Raw genomic sequence first — 14,306 nt, 5'->3', positions numbered from 1 at the left:
CAGAGAACGGCGGTGGGCAGGGCGGGCCAGCGCTCTGAGGGGAAGGGGCTGTCCAGTCCCAGGCTCCCCTCCCCCTCCCCTGAGTGGGGGCCCAGGGCAGCTCTCTGAGGCTGGTTTTTCTGGTCGGTGGCTCTGTGACCACCCTCCCCTAAGGCAATTTTTGGAGGGCCTCTTGCACATGCCAGGGGGCATCTAGGGAAGGCCCCGTGGGAGGCCAGATCATGGAGAGGAGGGGAGGCAGGGTCCTAGGGACCCCAAGGGGCCTGTGATGGCTGGGGGAAGGCTGGGCCCACTGGGACCTCCCCCAACACCCGGCTCCTGACAGAGGCCGCTGGCCACATTCTCCTGCACCCGGTGATTTTCAGCCAGCAGCAATTTTGGCCTGCCCCCAGGGGACATCTGTCTCTGCCTGGAGACCTTCTGGCTTAATTGGGGGTGGGGACAGAGGCCAAGGTCCTTTGACAAACCTGTGAGCTTGCCTGTCTCCTGTCCCCACCTGGTGGCTTCATTCCTGCCTCAGGGCCTTTGCCCTGGCTGTTCCCCTGCCTGGAGTACTCTGTTCACAGACTGTCACACAGCTTCCTCCTCATGGGGGGGGGAGCAGGGGGGTGTCTCTCAACTGTCACCTGCTCAGAGCAGTTTTGACACCCCCCACCCCTCCTGCACTCTGTCACAAACCTCAACTCTTTCCTTCCCAGCACTCACCAGGCCATTGAGAGGATGGATCTTGTTTCTGTATTTGGATTCTTATTTGCAGTTTGGCTGTGTGAGCCCCAGGAGGGCTGGGGACTTGTCTGCCACTTGCTCAGAAGACAAGATCGAGAGGTCACTCAGAACAGCCAGAAAATGCTGCTGGGAACACTTTGCAATTAATACCTTCCTGTTATGTCCATTTCGCCGGTGGAGAAACTGAGGTTCAGAGATGTCAAGTGACTTGCCCACAGTGACACCGCTAGTGGATGCCTGAGTTAGAATTGAAACTCAGGCAGGTGGGCTCCCCGGCTCACTCTCCTGACACATGCCCCCCCTCTTTATAAGTGTCAGCTGGACGTGTGCATGACCTGGTCACCAGGAAGCATGTCCCAGCAGCCCGGTCCCCGTTTCTCCCTCTCCCTGAGAAAGCCTCCCCAATCCAGGTTTTGGAGGCTGCTGCCAACGGAGCCCCAGCTCCCAGAAAGGAGGAGGGGCCCTTCCACCTCAGGCCAGCAGACACACAGGCCCTTCTTGGCAGACTCGGGTGCAGGGTCCCTTACCAGGGGGAGCCCCAAGTCTTAGTCACCACGTTGGGGCTGCAGCTGCTGCCCTGAGTCACTGTTGACTGGCCCTGGATGTGTCAGCCCTGTGCCTCCTGCAAATCGGAGCTGAGCAGGAGAGGGACACACTTAGGGACAGGAGGAGGTGCCCCCTCCTCTTGCTGCCTGGCAGGGCCACGTGGGCTGGGCCCTGGGCTGAGTCCCAGGGTTGTGCTGCACTGTGAGCCAGGGACCCAGAGCAGCTAAGGAGGGTCCCACCTGCCCCCCGCTGGCGGCCCTAGTGAAGAGCTGAAGGTAGGAGAGCGTCACGGCAGCGAGGGTGTCACAAGGAAAGGGGGGACTTGTCTATGGGGGTGACAGAGGAACTCGGAAGTCTGTCCAGGGCTCTTTGCTGCCCAGATTCCCAATCAGGAAGCCCCTGCTGGCCCTGGGCCCACCGCCCACTCCTCCTCCTTACCTCGCGCCCCTCCACCAGGCCACCGTTCACCACTACACCCCCAGCCGCACAGCCCTGCCCCAGGCTCCCCGAACTCCTTTCCCCGGCCTTCTCCTAACTTCTATGGGGCCACTCAAATAACAGCCAAGGCCTGGGGTCTGTTGAGGGTCCTGGCCCATCCTTTCAAATGTAGTGGCTTGGTCTCAGATGCTAGGCCCATGTGGCTGAGTTAAGGGTCACTTCACCACTTACCAGCTGTGTGGCCTTGGGCAGGTTTCATCACATCTCTGTTTTATCTTTTTTTTTTTTTTTCAGTGTTGGGAATTGAACCCACGGCCTCACACATGCTAGGCAAGCACTTTACCATTAAGCTACACCCCAAGACCTTTCATCAGGTCTCTGAACCCCTAAATTTGCAACAGTTAAAAGAGCAAGATAAACAGGGGATGCAGTAAGAAGGGGCTTTGGAAGGTTCACTAGGCCAGGCTCAGAGCGTGCGTGGCACTTTGCCCTGCTCGGGGTGCGCAGCAAGTGTTCTTATTCTCTGTGAAAACTTCCCTGAGGTCCCTCCAACACCCAGAGGAAGGGCAGGCCTCTAAGGTCTAGGAAATCAAGTCCTGGATCCTAATAGCAGCCCCAGCCCCCGAGCCCCTGAAGCCGAGGGCCTCCTGTGGGGGGTGGGGGGGCACTTGGGAGGCCCCTGTCCTGGCTCCAGGCCTGGTGGGCGCTGGGTCACGTGGGACCTGGGCACATCCTCCCCACCCTCAGGCTCCTCTCCAGACAATGATCTCAGAGCAGCAGGACGTGGGGAGACAGCCTGGGTCTGAACCTCAACTCGGCCTCCTGACGGACCTCCGGTAAGCGGCCTCCCTCAGTTTTCACCTGAGATTTGGAAAAGTAGCGGCCCCTGCCTGGCGGGATGTGGGGGGACAAGTGCCTCCCCCCAAGAAGGTGCTTAGAAGCCTCCGGCTGCATGGTTAGCGCTCAACATGCCTTAGCCGGCATTTCTTAGCATTATTTCTGAGGGTCTTCACATACATAATCTTTAAATATTAATATATTAATATCTAATTTTAAAATATAGAGCTGGGGATGTAACTCAGTGGCAGAGCAGAGCACTGCCTAGCGTAGTCTCATTCTAGAATATTCCGTCCTCCCAAACTGCATTGTCACCCCTCACCCCTAGCAATCGCTAAGCCACCCTCGGTTGTCCTTAACAACACCTGTCACTGACTTTCTTCTTGGTGTAGCCACCTTAGCCATCTTGCTGTGGCTTTAATTTATATTTTCCGGATGACTAATGATGTTGGCTCATTTGGGGATGCTATAACAAAAGTGCCGCAGACCTGCGGGCCTGGCACAGAAATCCAGAGAGCATTTCTCATACTTCTGCAGGCTGGAAGTCGGAGATGAAGGTGCCGGCAGGACTGGATTCTGATAAGAACTTCCCTCCTGACACAGATGGCTATCTCCTGGCTGCATTCTCAGTGGCAGAGAAAACAGAGGGAGCTGGGAGTGGGGTAGGGAAAGAGGGAGAAAACGCTCCTGTATCTTATGACGTGAGTCTCCTTCCTGAGGCCTCCACCCTCATTTTGAGTTAATGGTGTACTGGGGTATAAGGTGGGAGGTAGAGGGACAGCTTCATTATTTCACAAGGTAAAGGTCCAGCTGTCCCGGCGTAATGTGTTGAAAACTCTCCCCGCACGCTGACTTCTCTTAGTACCCTTGTCAGAATTCAAATGAGCACAAACACGTGGGTTTATTCCTGAACTCTAAGTTACATTCTTTTGGTCTATTTGTCTGTCTAAAGGTTGGTCCGGCACAGTCTTGATTATTGTAGCTTTGCATTAAGTCTTGGAATCATGGGGCTGGGGCGGTAGCTCAGTGGCAGAGCACTTGCCTCTCATGTGTGAGTCACTGGGTTCCATCCTCAGCACCATAGAAAAACAAATAAGTAAAATAAAGATAATCTATCTATCTGCCTATATATCTTGGAATCAGGAGCTATGAGCCTCCAAATTTGTTCTTTTCCTGATTCTTTTGGCTATTAGGGGTTCCTTCCATCTCCATGTGAATTTTAGGATCAGCTGGACCACGAGGATCTGTAAGCCTGTGATTCTTATGTTTTTTTTAAACACCTTTCAAAGGCCATAATGTCTGATAATTCCTGTATCGGAACTCTTCATGGTCAATCTCTGTTGTCTTTTGTTTGTGCCGATTCTTGCTCATGGGGTCTTGTCTCCTTGTACGCCTGGTTATCTTTGTGCTCTGCTCACCACATCTGAAAAATAATTTGTGAGAATCACATGAGGCCTCAGATGCTATCACCTCCCCTTTAGACAAGTCTTTCGTTCATGTCTACCAGATACCTGGGGTCATTACTAATCCAAGGCCCTTTAATTCATGTTCAGGGGCTGAGTTTCTTGAATCACCCATGTGACTGTGCTCAAGGTTTGGTTCACCTTTATTCAAGGACATTTTGATTTAAAGGTGACATAGAGTACTGGATTCCTCATCTTTTCTTCCTTCTTTTTTCTTTTTTTTGTGGTGCTGGGGGTTGAACCTGGGCCTCATCCATATTAACCAGGCACTCCACCACTGAGCACCTCCCCGGGTCCCTGGGTTCGCCTTTTACCCTCCTTCTCTCACCCCTGCCCCATGAGGTCATCACAACCACAGGTTGGTTTCAAAGCTGTTTCTTTCATGTTGGCAAATGCTCCGGGGAAAATGTGGTCTTGCACGCCGGACATTTCCCCTGGATTCTTGCCTTCTGAATTCTGGATAGAATATTCTTTGCTAGAAAATGACTTGCTACCTTGTTTTTTTTTTAATATTTATTTTTTAGTTATAGGTGGACACACATATCTGTATTTTATTTTTATGGGGTGCTGAGGATTGAACCCAGTGCCTCATGCATGCTAGGCGAGCGCTCTACCTCTGAGCCACAACCCCAGCCCCTCTTTGCTACCTTGTTAAGTTTTGTTTTTGTTTTGAGGCATGATCTCACTGTGTTGCCCTGCTGGTCTTGAATTCCTGGACTCAAGTGATCCTCAGCCTCTCAAGTAGCTGGGAACTACACGCGGGCACCACTGTGCCTGGCTTCTACCTACTGAACTGTTCAGTGGTCTTAAGAAGATGAATTTTTTTTTTTTTCAAAAAATTGATCTAGGGATTGGAGTTGTCCTTAGCAGGATCTAAGTCCCAGCCTTACCTGAAGTAGAAGTCTCTCAGAGCCATCATTTCCCACTGGTATCTCCTCATCTTTGCCCAGGCTGTGCCTAGACCAGGGCAAGCCCCTCCCTACTTGACTCAGGCACCCCAATCTCCAAATCTTGCTCAAAAGCGTTGCCACCAAAACCTTTCCAACTTACGGTTCTTTGCTTTCAGCTCTGGCCCCTAAAGTTATCTCCATCACTGTGATCACTCATCATCAAACATTTATGTGGCACCCACTGTATGCCAGGCTCCTCCCAGGCAGTGGGGATTCAGGGGTGAACACAACAGGCTGCTGCTTACCCTGGAGGAAGGTCACAGACAGTGACTTACTACTCACTGTGTTCAAGTTTGAGAGGGAGGGGCAGAGAGAGCCATAGGTACATCCAAGATCCAACCAGGGGAGGCTTCTTGGAGGAAGTGACATTAAGATGAGGCTTGATGGATGGAATCTCCAAGCAAAGGGGATAAGGAGGGGAGGGACTTCCAGGCAGAGGGGAGAGGCATTTGGGAGGGGGATGTGGAAGGGCCTGGAAGAGTGAATCTGAATAGAGTGTGAGGAGAGGGCACTGAAGGACCCACAGGCTTTCTGGATCCTCTCTTCCCTCTTTTGAAAGGTCACCTGTTGGCTCACACCTCAGTCCCCAGCTCTGCTTCCTTCCTGTCCTCCCGCCTGGGGCAGAGAGGAGAATGCCACATCCCGTCACCAGACAGCAGGATTTAGAGCTGAATGAAGCCTCAGAGACCTTCTTCCTCAACTGCCACCGGCTCCTCCCTGGGAGCCCCGGGGCCCTGTGGGCCCTACCTGAGCCACCTCCGGCTCTGTCCGGACCATCCTGTTTGGCTTGGATGTGGTCCCTGATCCGGGGAGTGAGGAGGAACCGGGCTGGAAGGACACAGAGCCTGAGCCCGACGCTTTCCACTGGTCACGGCTCCCTCCCCAGCCAGGGCTCTAGTGACCGGGGACATATGGAATCCCCCAGATGCGCACCTGCGCCTCAGGTCAGCCCTGTGTCTGTTCTAGAAGGTGAAGACTGGATTAACCCTCAGGGAACCAGGGTAGAGAGCGGGAGACCAGAAGGTTTCTGCCCTGCCTGAACCTGAAGGGTTCATGGCAAGGGAGAGAGCGGGCCCAGGTGGGCAAGTCCCATCAACCTTTCACCCGCCTGGGCCTCACCCACCCATTGTCCTGATGGATAAACTGAGGAGCAGGCTACATGGCAAATGAGAGGCCGAGGCAAGCGCGGGGCCCAGGGCTGCTGGCCCAAGCACTCGTTCCCTTCCTCCGTCTCCTCCTGCAGGTGCCAACGCCCTAGCACAGGGCTGGGGCGGAAGGGACAGCGAACGGGGCCAGCAGGTGCTGCGGGACCATCAAGCATGAACATTCTTTCTCCAGCCACGGGGCTGGAAATAGGCCTCCTGGGGACAGATGGAGTGAAGGCTCCCCTCTGGCCCCGTCGTGCCTCCCAAGGGGCTGATACTCTGGGGCTGACTCACTGCTGTGGCTCCAGAGGCATCAATGAAATGGGCTGAACAAACCAAGTCTTGTTCAGTTGTGAGACTTCGTGCAGGGTCCCAGCCAAGGGCCACCAGAGTCACCTGCCTGAGCGCAGTGGGGGTCTATTGGCGGTTGGAACGGAGGAGCGTGCACACCTGGGAAGCCGTGGGCCATCTGCGCACAGGGTCCTAGGAAGGACTGGAAAACGGGGGCTTGTTCTGGGTGCTCCCGGGAGGATGCAAGGAGACGGTGCTTTTGTCTCAGGCGTGTGCTCACAAAGCGGAGGCGATTCTGTGATGGGGGATCTTAGTGGCTTTTATCTGGAAAGGAAGAGAAATGAATGGGTGCTGAAGCTGCTGTCACTCAGGCAACCAAGACAGAGGACATTGGGTCGTGTTGGAGCGTGTTGATTTTTTTGTCTGTATTCAGACACGATGGCAGCGTGCTCTCGATGTTTTGTCTTGATCCATCCTGGTCACAGAGTGGTCCTGTCTGACATCAGGGACTGAAATCAATTCCGTGTGGCAGGGTGAGTCCCAGGCTGGGCTGGGAGGGCCAGGCTGGGTCCTGGCTGTCAGGGGCTGCTTCTTGCAGCCTCCATTGGAAAGGAAAGGTTGGGGAGCTCTGGGAAGCTGGCCACACGGTGCAGGGTGCCCTCGAGGGCAGACGCCAGCCGTGCCTCCTGGGTGGGTCCCAGGGCTGCAGAGGAGGCTCGGCCAAGGACCCGGAGCCCAAGAACTTCTGACACCAGACCTGGGTTCCAATCCTGGGCTCCTGACCTTGTGCAGGTCACATCCCCCTTCAGCTTCATCCTCTCAGCAAATGCCAGGGACACCAGCTACATGCCTGGGTCAGGGACCTGGGGCCGGTGACTGAACTCTCCGTGGCTTAGTTTATCCCCCTGGGAAAAAACGAATTCTGTTGGTACCCAAGGGACATTAGTGCCCGTCTCCTCGGATTGCTGTGAGATCAAATGAATAACCAGAGCTGGGCACCTGCCTTCTGCACCTCCCAGAAGCCTCTGAGCCGCCCTGACCACCTCTGCCTCATGGGTCCCTCGTTAGGAAAGAAGCAGCAGGTTCTCCTTCCAGGCAAGTTCCCTGCCCCGCTGCCCAGGGACCTGAGCCCCCAGCTGGGTCCCACACAGGCCTGGGTTGCACGAAGCAGGCTCAGGGCTCCTGGTGTCCTGCCCCCCCCCCCCCCCCCGCCTACAGTTTAAGCCGATCCCTGAGACCGGACCACATGATGCAGCCGGGAGAGGACCCCAAATTTTGGAATGGCCCTGCTGGCAGCCAAACCCCCAATGCCACCCAGACACTAGCCCACCAGAGTGGGTGCATGCTGCCCACTCCTGGGGCTCCATCCACCCTGTGGGAACCAGGCTCGGGCCTCTGCCACTGATGCTCTGTGAGTCTCAAGCCTTCTCCAGAGCGTCTCGTGTAGCCCTGTGCAGCCGCTGGGGCCCGGGAGGCAGAAAGGGCAGCAGGGCTGCGGGGGTGGAAGCGGGCATGTGCCATCCTGCCTGCTGCAGGCGTGGAGGAGGGGGTGGTGACAGAGGAGGGTGTGAGACCAGCACAGAAGGAAGTCTGTCTGCTGGAGGTGCGGGGGGAGCCCCATGACCCGGGCTTGAGCAGCGTGAGCGGCCAGGCGCTCCAGGGGGGTGTGCACCCACATGGGTGTGTATTTGTGTAGGCAGCACTTGGACAGAAGGGTGGGAGCACACTCGTGTGTCCGTGTGTGATGCCCCCACCTCAGTGGGTGGCTCTGAGTTTAGGATTCACACTGGCCTGGGGTTGATTCCCAGTTGAGCTCTTTTCTCGCTGTGTGGACTCAACCAGTCGCTTGACCTCTCTGGGCCTCGTCCGTCCATTACACAAGTTCACCCTAAGGTATTGCTATGTGCTGGGGCACATAAGGCAGAAGAGGTGCAAGCCCTCCCAACACTGGAGGCCTAGCGTCGGTTTCCTTATCTTTAAGTGGAGGTGCCAGGGCACTGGGGCATGGGGTCAAGAGCTTGGTAGAGATCTGTGTTCTTTTCCCTTCTGGAAACCTCGGGGCTGCAGACCTTCCTTCCCAGGGTCACAGTTCTCAGCTGGTGGCAGCAGGGAGCAAAAGCACGCTCAGGGCATGATCCAGCTCCACCTGCCCCTGCTCTGCCCGGCTCGGGGTCCTGGAGGCCTCTGAGTGGGGAACTGAGATGGGTCTTGGGCTTTCCAAGAGCCTGGGGAACAGGGAGAGAAGGGAAGGGCGGGGTCTGGAAGACAAAGATTCTCTGTGGCCCCGTGGGTCACCCCCGCACACGCCCAGCGTGGGCTCAGGTGTGGGATGGCAACTCCTCCGACAAGTTGGGACACCCTCTTCCCCTGGGCGGGCGGGGCTCCCGGGGAGGGGGCTGGGGCCGGCCGCGGAGGCGCCTGCCCACTTCCCACTGGGCTGCTGTTTACACCCAAGCCGTGAGCTGGCTCTGGGCCTCGCGGCCCGCTCACCTGGCCAGGTGTGCTTGGACAGGCTGCGGCTTCTGCCTGGCTCCAGCCGAGTTCGAGGCCCTGGCCCTGCTGGGTTGGGCACCAGAAGGTGTGTCTGGAGGAGGACGACTCCGGTCCCTCTTGGGAGCCAGCTGACCAGGTCCCACCTGGGCCCCGGCAGCCCCTCTGCGTGGGAGGCCTCAGTTCCCCTCAGGGCGGGCTGGCAGAGTGCCAGGGCACCCGGGGCCAGAGAGGACCCTGCCCTGGAGAGAAGCAGTGTGAGCTCTCCTCCCACAGCCCTGGGCAGGATGGGGTACACGAGAGGGACTGCCCTCTGCCGTCCCAGAAGGCAGCTGGACAGGAAGCGGGCTGTGGCTAAGGCAGAAGGGATCGGGTTCCACCCGGAGTCCCTGCAGCCCCAGCATGGGTGCTGGCCAGAAAGGGGTCTCCTGGGTACTGGCACCATCCCTCTCAGGGCCTGCCCTTGGTAGGGGGGGGCGGGGGAGGCCAGGAGAGATGGGAGGAGGGATGGGTGTCCTCTCCCTCCAGCCAAGTGAGGAGCAGGTGGATTCTGCACCCACCACCCACCCCTTTCCTCCCCTGCTGGAGAGAAAACAGCTTTGGGGGTTAGAACTGCCGGGTGATCATGAACAAGCCCCTTCACCTCCCCGGACCTCAGTCTCCCCCTTCTGCATGATGGGTGGGTTGTATCTGCCTCCCAGAGTGTCCCCGGGCTGCCAGACGTGCTAGATCTTATACGCCACTCACCCCACACAGGGTCTTTCTCTCTCTTTTCCCTGTAGCAATGGGGGTTGAACCCGGGAGCAACCAACCACTGAGATACATCCACAGCTCTTTTTTTTATATTTATTTCTTAGTTATAGGTGGAACCAATATCTTTATTTTATTTTTATGCAGTGCTGCGGCTCGAACCCAGTGCCTCATGCATGCTAGGCAGCGCTCTACCACTGAGCCACAACCTCAGCCCCAAAGTTCTTGGGTTTTTTTTATTTTTTTATTTTTATTTTTTTAAATTTTGAGACAGAGTCTCACCAAGTTGCTGAGGCTGGCCTTGAACTTGAGATCCTCCTCCCTCAGCCTCCCAAGTGGCTGGGATGACAGGCGTGCGCCACCTCGCCTGCCTTAGCGTCTCTTATTCTTGCCACCAGTCCTCTGAGGCAGGACTTTAGAGCCCCCTTTTAGAGGGGACCTTGGAGAGTCCGGGAGCCCTGGGTTGGCAGGAGCTCTCTGTGTCGTGGACCTTGTCTTTCTCAGAGAGCAGGCAGTTGAGGCAAAATCCCCGGCTGTGGCGGCAGGAGACGGGACAGCTGAGCTCCGGTTGCGGCTGCAGGGTGTTCTCTTCTGGTCTTCTTCCCGAGTTTCATTTCCTTAAGCAATGGGTCACAGTGAGCCTCCACTGATAAGGCCGTGGGAACACAGGTGTCCGGGTCCCCAGCTGGGGCTCTGCGGACACGGCCTGCCCTCCTGTTTCTTTTCCTCTTTCCCTCACCCTCTGGGCCTCCATCCCACCTTCTTCCCCCTCCCGCCTCCCAGACCCCTGCAGATGTCTAAATGTGGCCTCCTCTCTGGCCTGGTCTTTACCCCCCTAGCTTTGGCCTCCGAGCCTCCAGTCTGGCCCCTTCCGCGGCCTCATCCGACCCCCTTCTGCGCTGTGCTGCCTCCTTCAATGGCTCCCCTTTGGCTCCTGGCTGGTCTGACATTCAGCACCCTCCCTGGGGTCCCTGGCCTAACTGGGACCTGCAGGGCCTTGTCCTCCCAGCCGGTTTCCTGGCCCCAAGTCAGCTCTGGATGCAGAGGGGAGGCGGCCATGGCTCCAGGAGGCCCGAGGGCCTCACCTGGCTCCAGGAGGCGGGCAGCTCCACAGGGGCTCAGCCTCTTGGCTTTGGCCCTGCAGGTACCAGCTCCCTGGGAGCCAAGCAGCCCGTGGGCAGGGCTGAGCCCTCCTCCCACCTGGACGCCCACTGAATCCCCATACGCCTGAGCCAATGAGTGGCAGGCGTCCCACCCGGATCACCCCAGAGGCCACGTGTGCCCACTGGCTTCGCTGCCCACCCACATGCCCGCGGCTCCTCAGAGAGGCCACATGTCAGGGAAGCCGCCAGCCAGCCGCCCCCTCAGGCAGGTTTGGGGCACAGGGCCCCGAAGCCTCCTCCCAGCACCATCCGGGGGAAGGCCAGCCCTGGGCCACTTCCCCTTCTCCAGCAGGGCGGCCTCCACCCTCTGCCCACCCCAGCAGGTTGTTTTCCGGGCACTGATCCTGGCTCAGCCTCCAGGGAGGGCCAGTCACGTAGCCAAACTCGTTCCTCTTCTCCGCTGCCCAGGGTGCTGAGCGCAGCGGTTTCCTGCTGGGGAGAGTACAATGGAGCCTGCCCCAAGGGACCCGCCCTGGGGAGGCGCCAGCCCAGCCATCTCAGAGCGCTGTGTGACCCAGAACGGGGCCCACACCCTCTCTGAGCCTGGAGTTTTCCCTCATGAGAAGTGAGGGGGTAGACAGGTCACGGGAGGCCACCTTCCAATAACAGTAACCGCAAGTGTTCCCAAGCACTCGGTGTACGCTGGGCCCAGCAAACCCACAGCCCCGGCCACCGGGAAGTGGGGACGGTGAGGTTAACTCACTTGGTCACAGCTGAATCTCCCTTTTTGGTCCCAAATCTCTCTGAGCTTCTTCACAGCCTCCCGCTCAGCAAGCTGCTGTCTCCCTGTCCCCCCCAGCGACCCTGTCCCCCTCTGCAGGAAGTGTCGCCAGGTGCATATTAGATTGCAGGGCCTCGGAGCCCAGGTCTGCTGGTCCCAGTTGGTGAGGACAGGAAAGGTTAGGGAACTGCAGGGACAGGGACGGGCTGTGAGGAGGGCCAAGGTCAAGGGAGAGGGTCCCATCCAGAGGGAGCCAGAGTGTGGACAAGCCCCGGCCAGGCAGCCTCTTCCCTGCCCGGCTCCTGTCCCCCATTCCACCCCCTCAGCCTTGGAAGTCTGGCTCTTGTTTCCAAGTTGGAAGGGGCTCTCTGACCCAGAGCCGGGAGCCAGGGGCTGACCCTTGTGGGAGCCTCACTGTGGGGACATTTCCCCAGACCCCAGTGTGCCAGGGTCCCCAAAGGAAGGCCTTCTGGGGGCACTGAAGAGGTTTCCAGGTGAAAATTGGGGGGACAACAAGAAAACATCCTTCTTCTGACTCAGGGGGTCCCCTAGGGCTGGGGAAGGGGAAGTGACCACTGTCCCCAGAGCCACACCTCCTTGCTCTTCATGTTCAGTGTTAACATGGCTGGTGCCCTCCACCCGCAGCCCTCCAGGATCAGAGGCTCACCCCTGCTCCTGCTCAGCCCTGGCCTCCGTCCAGCCCCAGCCAGGCCCGGGAACGTCAGCAAAGCTCAAGGTCCCCAGAGTCACCAGCCCCAGGTGAAACCCCCATCGTCACCCATCCTGAGTGTCCCGAGCCGCAGTGGCGAGTTCCACTCTAACAGAACTTGGAATCCCAGCACTCGGCCCCCAGAGCCTCAGACTGCCCAGTGCACCGTGTCCCCAGCGGGTGGTGAGGCTCAGAGGAGATGCACACGGGGCCCTCCCCCAGGTGCAGGAACCAGGGAACTTTTAGTCTTAACTGAACTCCGTTCCCCGCCCCCATCCTGCTCCTGGGGCACCCTGCTGCCCACCTGCAGAGGTCCTCCCCACCTCAGTCAGGACCTGGCTGGAACCCGCTTCCTCCTGCCTCCTGGGCTTCTGTCCTTCCAGCAGTCCTCAAAGCCCCGCTGAGGGGGATTGGCACTCTCCAGGGGCCTTCGGGCTCCTGACCAGACGCAGGGGTCAGGACCTTGGGAGGATTCTGATGTGCTCCCAGGGGCCCCAGTGCCTACTGTCCCCCCTCCAGAAAGGAGCACTCTCCCCTCAGGTGAGTCCTGGGGCCCCTCTGTCAGTGCCCCTGGCCCCCTGGCTGCCCCTCCACACTCCGCTGACCCCTGGCCGTGCTATGCTCCCCTCCCACCTGCCCACTCCAGGGCTGGGAGGTTGGGCCGGGCAGGGCAGGGCAGGGCAGGGCAGGGAGGCCAGCCGGGCTGTTTGTTTTGGGGGTTTCCTCTTAGACTGGTTTCCTAAACAATGGGCCCGGTGGCGGCTGTGGGGACAGAGCCAGCTCCGGCCCCTTGTGGGCCGAGGAGATTTCAGCAGAAGATGGTGGCGGGTATCTAATTCCTTCCAGAACTGGGCTGGGTCTTAGGGCAGCTTTCACACCCTGTGACATAGGGGCTTCTCCCCCATTTTATAGAGGAGACTGAGGCTCAGAGAGGCCCCAGGGCACATGGCAGAGGAGGCTCCTGTCAGTGGAAGGTGACTCTGCAGAAGAGCCAGGTGGGGACAGCACCAGCGTGTGGCCACCCTCTCCTCCTTCCAACTCCCTTCCCCACTCCAGGACCACCCCTCCTGCCTCCAGCCTGTGCTCCCCTCCCCCAAACCTCTCAGCCTGTGCCCCTCTCTCATCTTTAGGTGGCCTCCTTCCCAGCCCTGTCCTCACCACACTCCCCAAGTGGCACGCCCCTGGTGGCCTCCACTGCCAACATTGAGACCATTGACATAAGGAGCTTGCAGGGTCGGGCCCTGTTCGGAGGGGCATTACCCGGGATCAGCTCTGGAGTCCTCACGACAGTTCTGGGGTTTCTGGGGTGCAGACTGTTAGTATTATTCTCATTTTAGAGGTGAGGAGAAGCCCAGAGAAGTGAAGTAACTTGCCCAAGGTGGCAGAGCCAGCATTCGAAGCCAGGCAGTGTGGCCCTGGAGCCCACCGCCCTGAGCGCCTGTGTTTCCCTCTGGACTCCCAGTCCAGCCCTCTGGCCTGAGCTTTAGGTGAGACATCTCTCCTCAATTTCCTGTGGGCTCCCAGGGCAAGGGGTCACTATGCCTGCCTAGCGCCCACCCTAGTCCCCATCTCACTGAGTTAGGACCCCACCACCACCACCACTTGATAGGGGCACCTTGGCATCCCTGTCCTTCACAACTATGTCCCCACAGCTTGTGCTGTAGGCTTGGTACCTCACTCCAGGGCCTCCACAAGGTGTTCCTGGAGGAACCAAGGGGTTCCAGCTCAGGATCTGGCCCAGGCTGCCCCTCATAGTGCCCCCTGCTGGTCAGACAAAACACTGCCAGAGCTCGCCACAGCCCAGGCTTGATGGGATCTCCAGGGTAATAACCCCCTGAGTTTATAGGGCTCCTTTTTTTCCACTGAGCTCAAAGCACTTTCCCATCTGTGATCTCCACGGCCTGGGACCAGCCCCAGGAGTGTGGGAGGACCCAGCATTCATCTCCCCATTTTACAGAGACAAACCAAGGCCTGGAGGGGGGCTGCGGCGAGCCCCAGCCTGTCACTGGCAGATCTCACAGATCTATTTATTCAACTCCCTTGGTTACAGATGGACACACCGAGGCCCAGTGGGCAC

At 58.2% G+C, this 14,306-nt stretch overlaps 2 long non-coding RNA genes across 3 annotated transcripts; one reads left to right on the top strand and one right to left on the bottom strand.

Annotated features, from left to right (window-relative positions):
- Window positions 1–1,369: 1,369 nt before the first annotated feature.
- Window positions 1,370–3,686, top strand: LOC144367894 (uncharacterized). The gene is made up of 3 exons (XR_013427466.1): window positions 1,370–1,547; window positions 2,458–2,546; window positions 3,085–3,686. It is a non-coding gene; the product is annotated as an uncharacterized LOC144367894 (long non-coding RNA).
- Window positions 3,430–8,642, bottom strand: LOC120890639 (uncharacterized). Of its 2 annotated transcripts, XR_013427468.1 has the most exons (3): window positions 8,466–8,642; window positions 6,556–6,720; window positions 3,430–3,970 (listed from the first exon to the last, which is right to left on the bottom strand). It is a non-coding gene; the product is annotated as an uncharacterized LOC120890639 (long non-coding RNA). The 2 variants fall into 2 exon arrangements; XR_013427467.1 differs by lacking the exon at window positions 8,466–8,642 and having other exon boundaries at window positions 6,556–7,535.
- Between the last annotated feature and the right edge of the window lie 5,664 nt (window positions 8,643–14,306).

Source organism: Ictidomys tridecemlineatus, chromosome 11 (genome assembly GCF_052094955.1).
Source record: "Ictidomys tridecemlineatus isolate mIctTri1 chromosome 11, mIctTri1.hap1, whole genome shotgun sequence".
Lineage (NCBI taxonomy): Eukaryota > Metazoa > Chordata > Mammalia > Rodentia > Sciuridae > Ictidomys > Ictidomys tridecemlineatus.
Note: the sequence above shows the minus strand (reverse complement) of the source record. Positions and strands in the feature narration are given on the sequence as shown.